We start from the raw sequence: 17,536 nt of genomic DNA on the forward strand, positions 1-17,536 counted from the left end.
AATCCTGGAAGCACCGAATTTATAGAGTGGCTGAAGAAGAGAATATAATAAAGGAAAATAAAAATGGCTAGAGAGACAGGTTAACAAATGTTAACCTAGAACAGAATGCAAAAATATAAACATGTTGCAGAGAGTAAATGAGACAAAACTGTGGAATCAGATTTAAGAATAAGTCAATCAGGGGTGCCTGGGTGGCTCAGTGGGTTAAGCTCAGGTCATGATCTCAGGGTTCTGGGATCGAGCCCCGCATCGGGCTCTCTGCTCAGCAGGGAGCCTGCTTCCTCCTCTCTCTCTACCTGCCTCTCTGCCTGCTTGTGACCTCTCTCTGTCAAATAAATAAATAAAATCTTTAAAAAAAAAAAAAGAATAAGTCAATCATTAGAGGTTTTGGCTTTTTTTTTTTTTTTTTACAAACATGCCTGAAATGAATGTTTTAATAGAATTTACCTTTTCCTTAAATGGTCTTTTCATAATCAAGACAAATAACAAAAAACACCCAATGTTAAAACCACTTAATAAACTTACAAACTTGAAAAATTAGACACTTCAGGTAGGCAGTAAACTCAATATTATGAAAGCAATGTTTCCAAGTTTCAAAGATTTGACAAGTTCTGCAGAATAACTTTTGTCAGTGGATGGATACTCCACAATCTTCTGCCAAGTAGGACTGAGTGTCATTCACTGGTGTGAGGTCGAATCCATTTCAAGGAATGTTGTGTTGGCACAGTCATTGAAGGATGATAAAATGTGTAGTCAGGTCTTGTACACTGAGTGTTACATCTGCAGTGTTTTGGATGATAGAAGGGACTTTCCATTTTCCTACAAGCAGGGAAAGAATGGCACAGTTGACTATTAGAAGCTAGAAGATGGCACTGGTTTTGCAATTGCTGGCTTTGGAGACACTACTGGAATTCTTAGACTCATATGAGTGAAGGGACAATCTGATTTAGTACATTTTGTATCATATTTTCAATTTGGATGAAAGAACAAACATTTTTTCAGTAAATTTACAATTGGGGAAGGCTTTGCAAGTGAAACAGGTTGATGGTAAGCACACTCACCCCCATTTTTAAGGCAGGCAAGTATTTGCAACATTTCAAAAATCTTTCTGGTTTCTGGACCACACTCAGCTCACTCATCTCCCATCTGAAAAGCTACCATTTGGCTCATCAAGCTGCCTGCTCATCAGCTGCAAGTGCTGTGGGTGGAGGAGACCTCTGAGTCCCTTGTTTGAGGTTGCAGGTTGGTTTACAGGTTTCACTACTTCAAAACACATGTCCTCCTCTTGATCTGACCTGTATTCTCATAAGCTGGGGACACCATCCAGTGTCACTATAAACTTGGGACTTGCAGGTTTATCTGGTGGTACAAGATCCCATCTGCCTAAGGTTTCCTGAAAGTACCTGAAGGGTATCTCCAGTCTTCATCCCCCACTCTTGTTTTGGAGCCACTACTATTTCCTCAGACAGCTTTGGCTTCTTCAGAATAAATGGTCTTGTGTCTGCATGGACTATGGATTCCATGTCATAGTAATCTTGACTGATCTGCAGAGTTTCTGCCATTACTGGCTCAATTAGCAGTTGGGATAACAACTGCCTCTGTTGAGTTCCTGGGCTTTTTTCTTTATTATCTCCCTTTGTTTCCTCTTCTTTAATGGGGAGATTTATTCTGGGAGTCCTCCTTTGCCCTGGACCATTTCTGTCAGCAATTCTTCTTGAGAAGTTCAAGTTCTGGGAGCAACTGGAAGTGTCTGTTTCTGTGAGACTAGAAGAGTTAGTTGTTTTTGTTACAGATTCTTGAGCTTCAGATATAGCTTTCAAAATTAGATTCTTGTTAGCTTGTTTAGAAGGTGGAAGCAAAGGTCTCCTTTCAGGCTTTGCTAGCACTTGACACACTGCTAGGGATGCTTCCTCTATGAGACCCAAAATCATCATCTTCCTCCTCTTCTTCATCAACATGATGGAATTTTTTTACTTTAACAGTTGAACTTACCACAAGCAACTTCCTCTTCTGAAAGTTTTCTTCCTCAATACTTATTTTTTTCTAAGTTGTTTCTGAAGAAGGTTCTATAAGTCTCTTCTAAGCTGTTAAGCACTTATAGTTCACAAAAATGTCCTGTTTCATATACCTGGCTGTTCTGTATATCAGGTTGCTTGGTGGCACAAATACCATTTTGCTGCTGTTGAAATTGCAGCTTATTTAAATGAGAACCACTGTCTGCATTTTGACTTGCAGGTGGTTGACAATTTTCAATAGAAGTGTGAGAAGAATTATATGAAACTGTCACTGTAGGGTTTTTTTTTCTGAGATAAGGGTTTCTCCTGCACAAAACTGAGGTCTTCATCAATGAGGTCATCTGGTTCTGGCTTAGTATCAATCACATCTTCAGAGGGTGCTGTCTGCCTCAGAGGCTTCATAGCTGACATTAATCAGGTTGCAGCTCCATCATCATAAGTCTGTCTGACTTAGTAGTTTTCTGCACCTGTAAACTAGGGGAAACCTGGAATCTCTTTTTTCAGGTCTAGTGTTAGCAATGGCAAGGGGCAGCACTGCAGCTTCATGCCTTCTCTCATCCCCCCGGCTGAAACTGCTCTTTTTTGAAGACACATTATTATCAAAGATGTTGGTTTCACAAGACTTTAGACTGGAGGGGTCAGTTGTAACAGAGCCAAGTTTATCTAATACACCATGAAGACATAATGATGAATCGTGTTGTTCCCTAGGAACAAGGACAGGTCCTCTGTCATTTGGTCCTGACTTTCTTGTTGGCCGCCATTACTATAATGTTATCAGGAAGTTCTTCATCAATGTAAGGTCTTGTAATTTCCCCTTAATGGCACTCCAGATCTTCGACTGATCTCCACTCCGATTTCCATGGCTCCAGCATTGGCAGTGGGTTCAGCCCTCCTGTGTCTTACTTCCCCAGATCCTGGGACAGCTCCTTGCCCGCGGCTCAGCGCCAGCAGCCATCAGCCACCAGCACCACTCCAGGGCGCTCTGTGTGTCCCACCTCCACAGTCTCAGCAAAAATACTTTTAAGGTGGTGGTGGAAAATCTAGCATAAACAGTAAGTATGGACTAATACAGCTAGAAATAGAGTAATAGCTGAAAATACGTAGAGTTGAGGAAGGCTGTATATTTTATTTTCTTATGTATTTTGCTTAATGCCTTATGGTGGGAGATGTTTTTACATGTTTAAAAGCTATTGTGGAAGAGCAAATAGGAAAGGATAGGGTGAAGTTATGGGAGAGAGAAAATAAGGAGTAATATCCAAGCAGTAAAGGCAGATACTGTTGCCATGTGCCCCTACAGTTTACTGATTCTATCTTCTCCGTATGTCTCCATATTTAAAAAAAAAAAACAAATTTTTTTTTTTTTTTTTTTTTTTTTGAGAGAGAGAGGGAGAAGGAGGAAGGGGCAGAGAGAGAAGGAGAGAGTCTTAAGCAGACTCCACACTGAGCATGGAGTTCACTCAGGGCTGTATCTCACCACCTGAGGTAAACTGAGCTGAAACCAAGAGTCCAACACTCAATGAACTAGGCCATCCAGGTGTCCCAATATGTCTCCATCTTGATACATTAGGACTGTATGTAGAGAAAGCATAGTTGTGTGTGTGTGTGTGTGTGTGTTTAAAGAGAAACCACCAAAAAACCTATTTGATCTTTCTGAGTGCATAAACAGTTATTTGAAAACAAAAAACAAAAAACAAAACCTAATCCTCTGAAAATCTACTCAGAATCACACAATTTCAACAATCCTTTCAGTTTATCTTGTATAAAATTATTCAGCTCTTCCCATGCTTTGATCTTAGATGATATCAGAAAGTATCCCTGAAGGAGTACAGGCACTTGCTCTCTTAGTAGAGTTAGGGAAAGTGATATTCATGATGATCCTTGGGTTTGAGCTGTCTATTGTGCATTTTTTCATTCCTGTAAGCAGTGTTGGCCTCTTTTGCAGAAGTTCATGGTGGATGAACTCATAGTTTATTCATTTTGCTCAGGCAATGGTACCAGGAAGTCCTGGGCATTTCTCTCCTGTTGATGTAGTTTCCACTTAGTTCTTGCCAGCTGTGGACTCGGGCTCAGCTACCCATCTCCAGCCTTTGCTGTGAGGTCATCACACTGCCCTCTTGAGGTCCTAAAGCCAGTTTTTCAGTCTTCAGAGTTCATGTCAACCAGGAACTTAATGTGGCTTAGCTAAGTTTATTTGCTGCACATTTTAAAATTTTTCCTTCTTTTCAAATTGGCTAAGTCCTCCAAGTTGCTATATGCCAGGTTAGTAAAGAGGTCATTTTTCCCCCCAGAATCCAGAGGTTGATTGAAGTACTTTTTGCCTTTCAATATGTATTATTTTGGGGATTATTCTCATTATTTAACAAAGCTCCCCAGTAAGGAGTTCCAAAGACCCAGAGAAAATTAGCAGATTCATTTTCCTCCCACTATCTTTGTTTCCTATTTTTGTCTCCAGTGCTTACTATAGTAAACCCTTCTTTCTGACTCTGTGTAAGCCTTAAATGAGAGGAGATATCCTTTATTCCCCCTTTGAATGAATGCTAGGAGATGGGTTCTCCAAGCTTGTGCTTGATATGATAAATAAGGAGAAAAAAAATAGTTGGCAAATTTTTTCTATTGACTTGCCAAGAGATCTAGTACCAACCTTCTGGCCTGGACAGACGTTGCAAAGAAACCAGGAGCACATGTAAAGTGGAATCGGCAGCTGACAGGTTATGAGCCTATTGGGATGTTCAGGGCAAAACAATGCTGTAGACATAAGTACCAATGATGCATAAACCACATCTCAAACAAAAAACCAGGTGCAAGACTCAGAACAGAGCATCACTACCTTGGAAATAACATCTGGTTTATTACCTAAAGCAAAAGGATAGTGAAACAGCCACCTGGGAAGGTTGGTAGGATCAGTCTCCCAAATACATGAGTGAGCATGTCTTGAGAATTTACAAAGAGTCTGTGATTCTCAGCCTTGGTTCCACATTAGAATCACCTGAGGGAGCTTTTATTGATCCAGGTGCCCAGGCAATGCTCTATCATATGAGAATCTCTAGTTATAGGACTTATATTTTTAAAACTCTCTGGGTGATTCCAATATGCAGCCAAGTTTGAGAACCACTGCACCAAAGGAAGGAACCTAAAAGGAGACTGGAAATCAGGCTTTTGTGAAATTAAGGGCAAGTACGCTGTCATAATCTCTTTTCAGTGTGGACACAAATTTCTTGTAAACTTTAAATTTTATCATGCCTAGTGTTTCTTCAAAGATTATGTGTAGTTAGAGGAATGGGCTTTTGTTAGGGTTCTCCAGTATTGCTCTAGACCCATGATTCCTTTTAATATTATTTTTTAGACTGTACCATTGAAAATAGAGAAATGAGAAAATATTACTTTAAAAAAAAAAGAAAAAAGGAAATGAGCCTGAAAAAAATAAATCACAAGGTAGAGGATTAATGAATCTAAAGAAAGGTTTTTTTTGACAGAACTCACAACTAAACCTTTCACTCCCTCACTTAAATAAAAAAGAATCTCAGTTTCCAGATGCAAACTACCAAAATTCTAAGCTCTGATTTTAAGGAAATTAAATTATGTGCTACATTTTTCCAAATATCTATTAGCCAAGAAGTCATCATTCAGAAGTTCTGGAAGAATTCATTAACATTTGTAAATCATTTTCAGTATAAAGGCAAATGTAATATAGTTCACTTAATCAATATATTCTCCAAGGGAACTAGAAAAGCCTTTATGTTATTAGATTTCCAATGCTGGTCCACACATTGTTTATCATTGTATACTGTGCTTTTTATTCATTTTTATTTTTTTAAAGATTTTATTTACTTATGTGAGATATAGAGTGAGAGAGAACATGAGACAGGAGAAGGTCAGAGGGACAAGCACACTCCCTGTGGAGCTGGGAACCTGATGCCGGACTCTATCGCAGGTCTCCGGGATCATGACCTGAGCTGAAGGCAGTTGCTTAGCCAACTGAGCCACCCAGGCACCATATACTGTCCTTTTTAAAAATGGGATTTCTATAATGTAAAAATCATTTTAGTTTGTATTAAGTATTCACACAATTCACTGTTGATGTCAGCCTGACAGCATTCATGGTGAGAAGACATTACACATTGCTTAATGTGAATGTTAGCCCTAAAGGAGATAGCCGGAGATAAATTCTACCCTTTTCAGTTCATGACAACCACCGTTAGGAAAATGAACATGATTAACAAATTGTGGAGAGGTTAGTAAGCTTTGTGTGCTATCAGAATTAAAATAAAAACAAACAAACAAAAAACAAACAAACAAACAAAAAACCCATGATAATGTACAGGTACTGTATCAAAATAAAAGTGCAAAGAAAACCTCTGGAAGAGTGTATTTGCTGGCAAGCATCCATTTTTTTTTTTAGTCCAGAGATAGTATTCTTCAATAAATCACAGTATATATACACATATATATATATAAACACACATGCATAGGATAGTTAGTCTTCCCAGCAAAATCTGCCAAATCCCACTTAGAATTATAGAGTATATTGGCCTAGGTGGGATTTTAGATATCATGAAATATTCTGTTGGGATAATACACAGCTTTCTTCAATCACAATTTTGCCAGTTAACTCCTCTAAGATCTTAGACAAGTCACTAAACTTTCTGATTATGCTAAAATTGTGAAAACTAAGCAAGTATTTTATATTAAGTATCTATCCCATAGATAATCCAGAAATGTTAGTTGGGTAATTCACGAAAGAAGTAAGATTTGAATGATTGGTCCTTGGCAGCACAGCTAGTCATTGGCAGACTTGAGACCAAAACCACAGGCTTCTGGCTCCTCTCAAGTATTTTTGCTTTTCTTCCTACCTCTTAAAAGTTAGAAAAGAGGTTATGATTCTTCAGGTTTCTTAGAATTTGTACCAGGACTTCCAAGCTCTTTTAAAAGGAAGAGACCACTAAGTGGCTTTTATATAAGATATCTGGAGATAAGTATGGAGATAATTCTCAAATTCTTTAAAATTAGAGCTTTGAAGTCTATTAGAAAAGACATTGTGAAGTATTCACCAATGTGTTTTTAATTTGATTTTTTCTCCCACATGACCCTTCTCCCCATTTCAAGGAGAGTAAGAGTAGTTTAAGTTTACTGCTTCAAGAAAGGAAAGATATAACAAGAAAAAAATTGAGAACTAAGTCAGTTCTTGTGTCCTAAATTTCAAAATACACTTATGAATTTAAGGAAGACACAACAGTCTTGACAAAAAAGGCTTTGGAGTGGCATGATAAGAGGTCTTTTAAGTATTGAAAGCTAAGGTCCTGACCTAAATTACTGACATAGAAAAATAAATATTCTGTTAGAACAATTTTTTATCACCTGGTAAATCTCTATAAAGAATTTGGGAGGAGCATAAGTGAGATAGTAAGAAAAGAAAGATAGCCACAGACCAGTGCCCTCTTGAAGTAAAAATTACTCTAGCTGCTGCATCCCTGGCAGAATGAGAGAACACACAGCTTTCTGTTTGGGATACTGCTAACACTTAAGAAATTCCTCCGACTGTGGTTTTGAGAAAACAGAGATGATGTTTAAATGAAGTTATTTGGCTGGAGAACATAAGGCCCAGAGTCCCTATGAGCAGTAAGTCCTAGAAGTGTGCAGTCACATAATTTTATTTCCCTTGTATTGCCCTGAGTGACACAGCTGTATCCTGGAAAGACAAAAGTTCTGGGGTGGGCAGAGATGAGGACGTTCTTGTGGAATGTGCCACAGAAATTTACATATATAACATGGATGCCTCATCATGTGCTGAGGTAGAAGATTGATTATGCTATGGAGGAGGGGAAGTGAGAGGCTAGTAGAGCACAGGAATTTGAACCTCAGGTTGTAGAGTACCACTGTTGTGTTCATACCCAACTTTGTCTCTTAATTGCTGCATAAACTTGACACAATTTTTTAACTGCTCTGGGTACCAGTTTTCCAGTTTGTAAAACATGGATAGTAATAATACTACTTGGATAGTAATAATAGTACTTACTCCATAGGGCTGTTTTGAAGATGGATGAACAAAGATATACCTATAGATAGAAACAGTTATAGATACAGATATAAAGATATATAGATATAAATTACCTAGTGTAGAGTTATGTAAATGTTAACTATTTTTTTTAATTTTATTTTTTATAAACATATAATATATTTTTATCCCCAGGGGTACAGGTCTGTGAATCGCCAGGTTTACACACTTCACAGCACTCACCATAGCACATAACTTCCCCAATGTCCATAACCCCACCCCCCCTTTCCCAACCCCCCCCCATCAACCCTCAGGTTGTTTTGTGAGATTAAGAGTCACTTATGGTTTGTCTCCCTCCGAATTCCATCTTGTTTCATTTACTCTTCTCCTACCCCCTTAACCCCCCATGTTGCATCTCCTCTCCCTCATATCAGGGAGATCATATGATATTTGTCTTTCTCCGATTGACTTATTTCGCTAAGCATGATACCCTCTAGTTCCATCCACGTCGTCACAAATGGCAAGATTTCAATTCTTTTGATGGCTGCATAGTATTCCATTGTGTATATATACCACTTCTTCTTTATCCATTCGTCTGTTGATGGACATCTAGGTTCTTTCCATAGTTTGGCTATTGTAGACATTGCTACTATAAACAATCGGGTGAACGTGCCCCTTTGGATCACTACGTTTGTATCTTTAGGGTAAATACCCAGCAGTGCAATTGCTGGGTCATAGGGTAGTTCTATTTTCAACATTTTGAGGAACCTCCATGCTGTTTTCCAGAGTGGTTGCACCAGCTTGCATTCCCACCAACAGTGTAGGAGGGTTCCCCTTTCTCCGCATCCTCGCCAGCATCTGTCATTTCCTGACTTGTTAATTTTAGCCATTCTGACTGGTGTGAGGTGATATCTCATTGTGGTTTTGATTTGTATTTCCCTGATGCCGAGTGATGTGGAGCACTTCTTCATGTGTCTGTTGGCCATCTGGATGTCTTCTTTGCAGAAATGTCTGTTCATGTCCTCTGCCCATTTCTTGATTTGATTATTTGTTCCTTGGGTGTTGAGTTTGCTAAGTTCTTTATAGATTTTGGACACTAGCCCTTTATCTGATATGTCATTTGCAAATATCTTCTCCCATTCTGTCAGTTGTCTTTTGGTTTTGTTAACTGTTTCCTTTGCTGTGCAAAAGCTTTTGATCTTGATAAAATCCCAATAGTTCATTTTTTGCCCTTGCTTCCCTTGCTTTTGGCGATGTTCCTAGGAAGATGTTGCTGCGGCTGAGGTCGAAGAGGTTGCTGCCTGTGTTCTCCTCAAGGATTTTGATGGATTCCTTTCTCACATTGAGGTCCATCATCCATTTTGAATCTATTTTCATATGTGGTGTAAGGAATGATCCAATTTCATTTTTCTGCATGTGGCTGTCCAGTTTTCCCAACACCATTTATTGAAGAGGCTGTCTTTTTTCCATTGGACATTCTTTCCTGCTTTGTCGAAGGTTAGTTGACCATAGAGTTGAGGGTCTATTTCTGGGTTCTCTATTCTGTTCCATTGATCTATGTGTCTGTTTTTGTGCCAGTACCATGCTGTTTTGAGGATGACAGCTTTGTAATAGAGCTTGAAGTCCGGAATTGTGATGCCACCAACTTTGGCTTTCTTTTTCAAAATTCCTTTGGCTATTCAAGGTCTTTTTTGGTTCCATATAAATTTTAGGATTATTTGTTCCATTTCTTTGAAAAAAATGGATGGTACTTTGATAGGAATTGCATTAAATGTGTAGATTGCTTTAGGTAGCATAGACATTTTCACAATATTTATTCTTCCAATCCAGGAGCATGGAACATTTTTCCATTTCTTCGTATCTTCCTCAATTTCTTTCATGAGTACTTTATAGTTTTCTGTGTATAGATTCTTAGTCTCTTTGGTTAGGTTTATTCCTAGGTATCTTATACTTTTGGGTGCAATTATAAATGGGATGGACTCCTTAATTTCTCTTTCTTCTGTCTTGTTGTTGGTGTAGAGAAATGCAACTGATTTCTGTGCATTGATTTTATATCCTGACACTTTATTGAATTCCTGTACAAGTTCTAGCAGTTTTGGAGTGGAGTCTTTTGGGTTTTCCACATATAGTATCATATCATCTGCAAAGAGTGATAGTTTGACTTCTTCTTTGCCGATTTGGATGCCTTTAATTTCCTTTTGTTGTCTGATTGCTGAGGCTAGGACTTCTAGTACTATGTTGAATAGCAGTGGTGATAACGGACATCCCTGCCGTGTTCCTGACCTTAGCGGAAAAGCTTTCAGTTTTTCTCCATTGAGAATGATATTTGCGGTGGGTTTTTCATAGATGGCTTTGATAATATTGAGGTATGTGCCCTCTATCCCTACACTTTGAAGAGTTTTGATCAGGAAGGGATGCTGTACTTTGTCAAATGCTTTTCCAGCATCTATGGAGAGTATCATATGGTTCTTGTTCTTTCTTTTATTAATGTGTTGTATCACATTGATTGATTTGCGGATGTTGAACCAGCCTTGCAGCCCTGGAATAAATCCCACTTGGTCGTGGTGAATAATCCTTTTAATGTACTGTTGAATCCTATTGGCTAGTATTTTGGCGAGAATTTTTGCATCTGTGTTCATCAAGGATATTGGTCTGTAGTGGTGTTTTTTGATGGGATCCTTGTCTGGTTTTGGGATCAAGGTGATGCTGGCCTCATAAAATGAGTTTGGCAGTTTTCCTTCCATTTCTATTTTTTGGAACAGTTTCAGGAGAATAGGAATTAGTTCTTCTTTAAATGTTTGGTAGAATTCCCCCGGGAAGCCGTCTGGCCCTGGGCTTTTGTTTGTTTGGAGATTTTTGATGACTGTTTCAATCTCCTTACTGGTTATGGGTCTGTTCAGGCTTTCTCTTTCTTCCTGCTTCAGTTGTGGTAGTTTATATGTCTCTAGGAATGCATCCATTTCTTCCAGATTGTCAAATTTGTTGGCATAGAGTTGCTCATAGTATGTTCTCTTAATTGTCTGTATTTCTTTGGTGTTCGTTGTGATCTCTCCTCTTTCATTCATGATTTTATTTATTTGGGTCCTCTCTCTTTTCTTTTTGATAAGTCTGGCCAGGGGTTTATCAATCTTATTAATTCTTTCAAAGAACCAGCTCCTAGTTTCGTTGATTTGTTCTATTGTTTTTTTTTTTTTGGTTTCTATTTCATTGATTTCTGCTCTGATCTTTATGATTTCTCTTCTCCTGCTGAGTTTAGGGTTTCTTTCTTGTTCTTTCTCCAGCTCCTTTAGGTGTAGGGTTAGGTTGTGTACCTGAGACCTTTCTTGTTTCTTGAGAAAGGCTTGTACCGCTATATATTTTCCTCTCAGGACTGTCTTTGTTGTGTCCCACAGATTTTGAACCGTTGTGTTTTCATTATCATTTGTTCCATGAATTTTTTCAATTCTTCTTTAATTTCCTGGTTGACCCATTCATTCTTTAGAAGGATGCTGTTGAGTCTCCATGTATTTGGGTTCTTTCCAAATTTCCTCTTGTGATTGAGTTCTAGCTTCAGAGTGTTGTGGTCTGAAAATATGCAAGGAATGATTCCAATCTTTTGATACCAGTTGAGACCTGATTTAGGACTGAGAATGTGCTCTATTCTGGAGAATGTTCCATGTGCACTAGAGAAGAATGTGTATTCTGTTGCTTTGGGATGAAATGTTCTGAATATATCTGTGATGTCCATCTGGTCCAGTGTGTCCTTAAAGGCCTTGATTTCCTTGTTGATCTTTTGCTTGGATGATCTGTCCATTTCAGTGAGGGGAGTGTTAAAGTTCCCTACTATTATTGTATTATTGTCAATGTGTTTCTTTGATTTTGTTATAAATTGGTTTATATAGTTGGCTCTTCCCACGTTTGGGGCATAGATATTTAAAATTGTTAGATCTTCTTGTCGGACAGTTCCTTTGAGTATGATATAGTGTCCTTCCTCATCTCTTATTATAGTCTTTGGCTTAAAATCTAATTGATCTGATATAAGGATTGCCACTCCTGCTTTCTTCTGATGTCCATTAGCATGGTAAATTCTTTTCCACCCCCTCACTTTAAATCTGGAGGTGTCTTCGGTTCTAAAATGAGTTTCTTGTAGGCAACATATAGATGGGTTTTGTTTTTTATCCATTCTGATACCCTGTGTCTTTTGATTGGGGCATTTAGCCCATTAACATTCAGGGTAAGTATTGAGAGATATGAATTTAGTGCCACTGTATTGCCTGTAAGGTGACTGTTATTGTATATTGTCTCTGTTTCTTTCTGATCTACTACTCTTAGGGTCTCTCTTTGCTTAGAGGACCCCTTTCAATATTTCCTGTAGAGCTGGTTTGGTGTTTGCAAATTCTTTCAGTTTTTGTTTGTCCTGGAAGCTTTTAATCTCTCCTTCTATTTTCAATGATGGCCTAGCTGGATATAGTATTCTTGGCTACATGTTTTTCTCGTTTAGTACTCTGAATATATCATGCCAGCTCTTTCAGGGCTGCCAGGTCTCTGTGCATAAGTTTGCTGCCAATCTAATATTTTTACCATTGTACGTTACAGACTTCTTTTCCCGGGCTGCTTTCAGGATCTTCTCTTTGTCACTAAGACTTGTCAATTTTACTATTAGGTGACGGGGTGTGGACCTATTCTTATTGATTTTGAGGGGGCTTCTCTGAATCTCCTGGATTTTGATGTTTGTTCCCTTTGCCATATTGGGGAAATTCTCTCCAATAATTCTCTCCAATATACCTTCTGCTCCCCTCTCTGTTTCCTCTTCTTCTGGAATCCCAATTATTCTAATGTTGTTTCGTCTTATGGTGTCACTTATCTCTCGAATTCTCCCCTCGTGGTCCAGTAGCTGTTTGTCCCTCTTTTGCTCAGCTTCTTTATTCTCTGTCATTTGGTCTTCTATATCGCTAATTCTTTCTTCTGCCTCATTTATCCTAGCAGTGAGAGCCTCCATTTTTGATTGCACCTCATTAATAGCTTTTTTGATTTCAACTTGGTTAGATTTTAGTTCTTTTATTTCTCCAGAAAGGGCTTTTATATCTCCCGAGAGTGTTGCTTTAATATCTTCCATGCCTTTTTCAAGCCCGGCTAGAACCTTGAGAATCATCATTCTGAACTCTAGATCTGACATATTACCAATGTCTGTATTGATTAGGTCCCTAGCCTTTGGTACTGCCTCTTGTTCTTTTTTTTTGTGGTGAATTTTTCTGCCTTGTCATTTTGTCCAGATAAGAATATATGAAGGAGCAAGTAAAATACTAAAAGGGTGACAACAACCCCAGGAAAATATGCTTTAGCCAAATCAGAAGAGATCCCAAATCGTGAGGGGGGAGAAAGGGGATAAAAAGAGGTTCAGAAAGAAAAAGAAAAAAAAAAAGAAAGAAACAATTAAAAAAAGAAATCCAGTAAAGAAAAAATATAAAAAGGAAAAAAAATATATATATATATTAGATAAACTAGTTAAAAAACGTTAAAAAAGAAAAGGGTAACAGTTAAAAAATTTAGCAGTAGAAGAGAAAAAAAATTGAAAAAGAAAAAAAAATTAAATTAACTGCATGGCTAAAGAATCATGGGGAGAAAGCTTGAGTTCTGTGCTTTGCTTTCTCCTCCTCTGGAATTCCGCTGCTCTCCTTGGTATTGAAACTACACTACTTGATAGGTGAACTTGGTCCTGGCTGGGTTTCTTGTTGATCTTCTGTGGGAGGGGCCTGTTGTAGTGATTCTCAAGCGTCTTTGCTCCAGGCGGAGTTGCACCGCCCTTATCTGGGCCGCGCTGAGTAGCTGAGTAATCCGCTCGGGTTTGCTTTTGGGAGCTTTTGTTCCCTGAGCGCTTTCCGTAGAGTTCCGGAAGACTGGAATGAAGACGGCGGCCTCCCGGTCTCTGGCCTGAGGAGCTGATAGCCCGGGGCCCCACTCCTCAGTGCGCCCCCAGAGAACAGTGCCCAATTACTCCCGTCACCCTGGCCTCTGGCTGCGCTCAGAGCTGACTGAGACTGCGACCAGTTCAAGGTAACCCTGAGCTGAGAGTCACTTCTCGGCTCTGTCTCTGTAGCCGGCTTCCCCGTTCTAATACCTGTGAGCTCTGGGACACTCAGACACTCCGATCCTTCTGAGACCCTGCGGGACCTGAGGCCAAGCTGACCCTGGATGGGCTTCACCCCGGTTAAGCCTCTGGAGCGATGTCCCTCAGCGGAACAGACTTTTAAAAGTCCCGATTTTGTGCTCCGTTGCTCCACCGCTTGCCGGGAGCCGGCCCCTCCCCCCGAGGTCTATCTTCCCATCACTTTGGATTCACTTCTCTGCCAGTCCTACCTTTCAGAAAGTGGTTGATTTTCTGTTTCTAGAATTGCTGTTCTTCTTCTCTTTGATCTCCCTTTGGATTTGTAGGTGTTTGCAATCTTTAGATAAACTATCTAGCTGATCTCCCGCTACCTGAAGTAGTCTCAGCCTGCTACTTCTCCACCATCTTGACTCCTCCCTCTCTGAACTATTTTTTAATGGTCTTTTTCAGCAGATGCCACCTATGGATAGATGGACTATAAGGATGAGGTTCTTACTTCCAAATTTCACAACAAATTTCATAAATTTAGGATTTACACCAAGTTGGGGGTTTAAGTAGGGACAGAAAAAACAAAAACAAACACAAAAATTTACTGAGGAAGTTTCAAAGGGACTATTTGATAAAGTTTCAGGCTTCTGCACTCAGGTAGAATTATAAATTAAGCCATAAATTAAACTTATCCATATTCATATATGCCCATGTATATGTAGTCATATATATGTTTATTTCTTTGACATGTAACTATGTGGCCTATGGGATTCATGCTACGAAAAATTAAGTGGTGAAAACTTAAAAGGCTTTTAAACTGAAAATTCCATTTTAGTATGACAGTAAGATATTTTTTGCTGATATATATCTGTTTTATTTTTTATATGCTGATTTATATTTTTATATTTTTATATTTAAGATAATTAATCATTATAATATGTATTATATATTATATATAATATAATTAATTATAATTAATATAAATAAATAATTATTTTTGTATTTATATTTAATATATATATATTCTTTAAATGCTGATATATATTTTATTTTTTTAATTAAAGATTTTATTTAATTATTTGAGAGAACGAGAGCAAGAGACACCATGAGTGGGGGGGGTACGGGGCAGAGGGAGAAGGAGAACCATACTCCCTGCTAAGCAGAGAGCCTGACATGGACATGGGGCTCCATCCCAGGACCCTGGGATCATGATCTGAGCCAAAGGGAGACACTTAACTTACTGAGCCACCCAGGTGCCTCTATATCTATAGCTATCTCTCTAATCTAGCAATTTCTTTCTCATATTTGAAAGTCGATTACAGCAAAATAATTAAAGATCCTGCTAAGTGATTATATATTATAGTAGCATAGATTTAGAGTCAGGATTCTCTCACTAATAATATTTTTAAATAATCTGTGTCATAACTGTCTTAATCGACTATCAGGTAGTAATAAATGAATATTGTCTATACATTGGCAACTCAACAGAGAATAAGTTCATATTCAATTTATCCTGTGAATTTTGGGAAAAAAAAAACAAAGGAAAAATTATATGTATATTTTTTGAACAGATGTTATTTATTTATTTATTTATTCATTTTGAGAGAGAGAGAGCGCTCAAGTTGGGGGAGTGGCAGAGGGAGAGGGAGAGAGAGAATCTGTAGCAAATTCCCTGCTGAGCACAGAGCCCAATGCAGGACTTGATCTCAGTACTCTGAGATCATGACCTGAATCAAAATTAGGAGTCGGACACTTACTGGACTGAGCTATCCAGGTGCCCCCAAATGATATTTTTTAGCAGAAGAAAAATGATAAGAAATTGGTATGTGTTAAATAATTAAGAAACACTAAAAACAGAAATACCATGTTTTGCTGAGCATGTTTACCATTTTAAGGATCTAAAATTTGGAACTGGAAAATTCCCGAGACTTCCAGCCTAAATAAAGGAGTATAAAGAACATCAAGTTGCCTTTAATCTTTATGAGTGGAAAGTGTTAGTACCTCTATTCATTCATGTGTTTAACTGAACTTTGTGAGCACCTTTACTCACAAAGACAGATGTCAGTACTTAAAATCTTGGCTTTCAGACTATAGGGATTACTGCTTTCTGAGGCATTCAAAGTGGGAAAAAAATATATTCACTGGAACTCAGAAAATGAAAGAGTTTTAAAGAAGGGAGTGTAAGGCAACAAAATTCATTACATATTTTATCTAAACTTGTAGTAACTTTTGTCCATCAAAGAACCTTCTCTCTTCACATTCTTCTTCATCTCCTTCCTCTGTTTCCCTCCCTTTGTGAGTAATCTGGTTTTATAGTCCATCTGGGTTAACAGGTACACTATACTACACTAAGATGGGAAACTTTAATGGGCAAATAACTTTTAGGTTGCATACCAAGATTTCATAGCTCCAGTTCACTCTGCAACTAGACTTGAGAAAGGAAATGCAACTAGACTTGAGAAAGAAAACATTAGGTCACTTTTAAATCAGAGAAAATTATAGTTGGTAACTAAGAGGTAGTAGTTCAACACCTGGAAATGACTGTAGGGATTCATTCATTCATTCCTTCTATAGATAAATATTGACTCTGAGTGCCAGAAACAGGTTTATTATATGATGATGTTAAATCTTTTCAGCTAAATTCTTCTCATCTCCATTTTAGTACACATACATAAATGTCAAGATTATTTATCAGTTTCTGGGATATTACAGAAACTCAGCAATTCATACGTATTTCTTTGTTTCATATTCTATGTATTTGTCATGCATAGTGTGGAAAAATATAGAGAGTGGCTGATAGCTCTCTTTAACATAGAGAAATAAAATATCAGATGCTGGTTGTAATCAGAAGAATAGGGAAAGAAAGGTCACAGGAGAGTACCATGGCATAAAAAGAACAGGCCGTCCTGGATTTCACGGAATTGGATGGAGAAAGAACACTTTTGAGGAGCAAAGGTCAGGTTTTATTAGTTGCATCACTGTTCTACTCAAAACTTCCTAATGACTAAGACACAAGAGAATAATAAGCTCTGTGATAGGTCTTATTCTTCTTCTATAAACAACTTGAAAACTGGAGAAATTATACGAAACAAACATTTTTATATGTTAGACAGCAGAAAGTACAGGACTGTTATCCCTGGATTTAGGAAAAGAAATCACAGTAGCCTTATGCTTGAAGAAAATTTCTGGAATGCAAAATAGCAAGGGGAACCCAAACAGACCATTGGTTTTGCTGTGTTGACAACATGAGGACTGAACTTTTAAGATGCTGAGATGACTAGAATTTACAAGGTAGAAAACATGAGATGAGAGAGATACACAGAGAAATAGTTCCAGTAATTTACACAGAGGTCTTAGTTTTTAGAATTCCATTCTGCACATATTACAAGAAAAACCTCAAAGGGCAAGTAAAAAAAAAAATCTTGTAAGAAAAGAACAATTATCAGGGAGCTGTAA

The 17,536-nt window shown here is 38.1% G+C and overlaps 1 pseudogene; it reads right to left on the bottom strand.

The window, feature by feature from the left end:
* Window positions 1-674: 674 nt before the first annotated feature.
* LOC125080904 (zinc finger CCCH domain-containing protein 14-like) lies at window positions 675-2,876 on the bottom strand (annotated as a pseudogene).
* Window positions 2,877-17,536: the final 14,660 nt, after the last annotated feature.

This window comes from Lutra lutra, chromosome 11 (genome assembly GCF_902655055.1).
Source record: "Lutra lutra chromosome 11, mLutLut1.2, whole genome shotgun sequence".
NCBI lineage: Eukaryota > Metazoa > Chordata > Mammalia > Carnivora > Mustelidae > Lutra > Lutra lutra.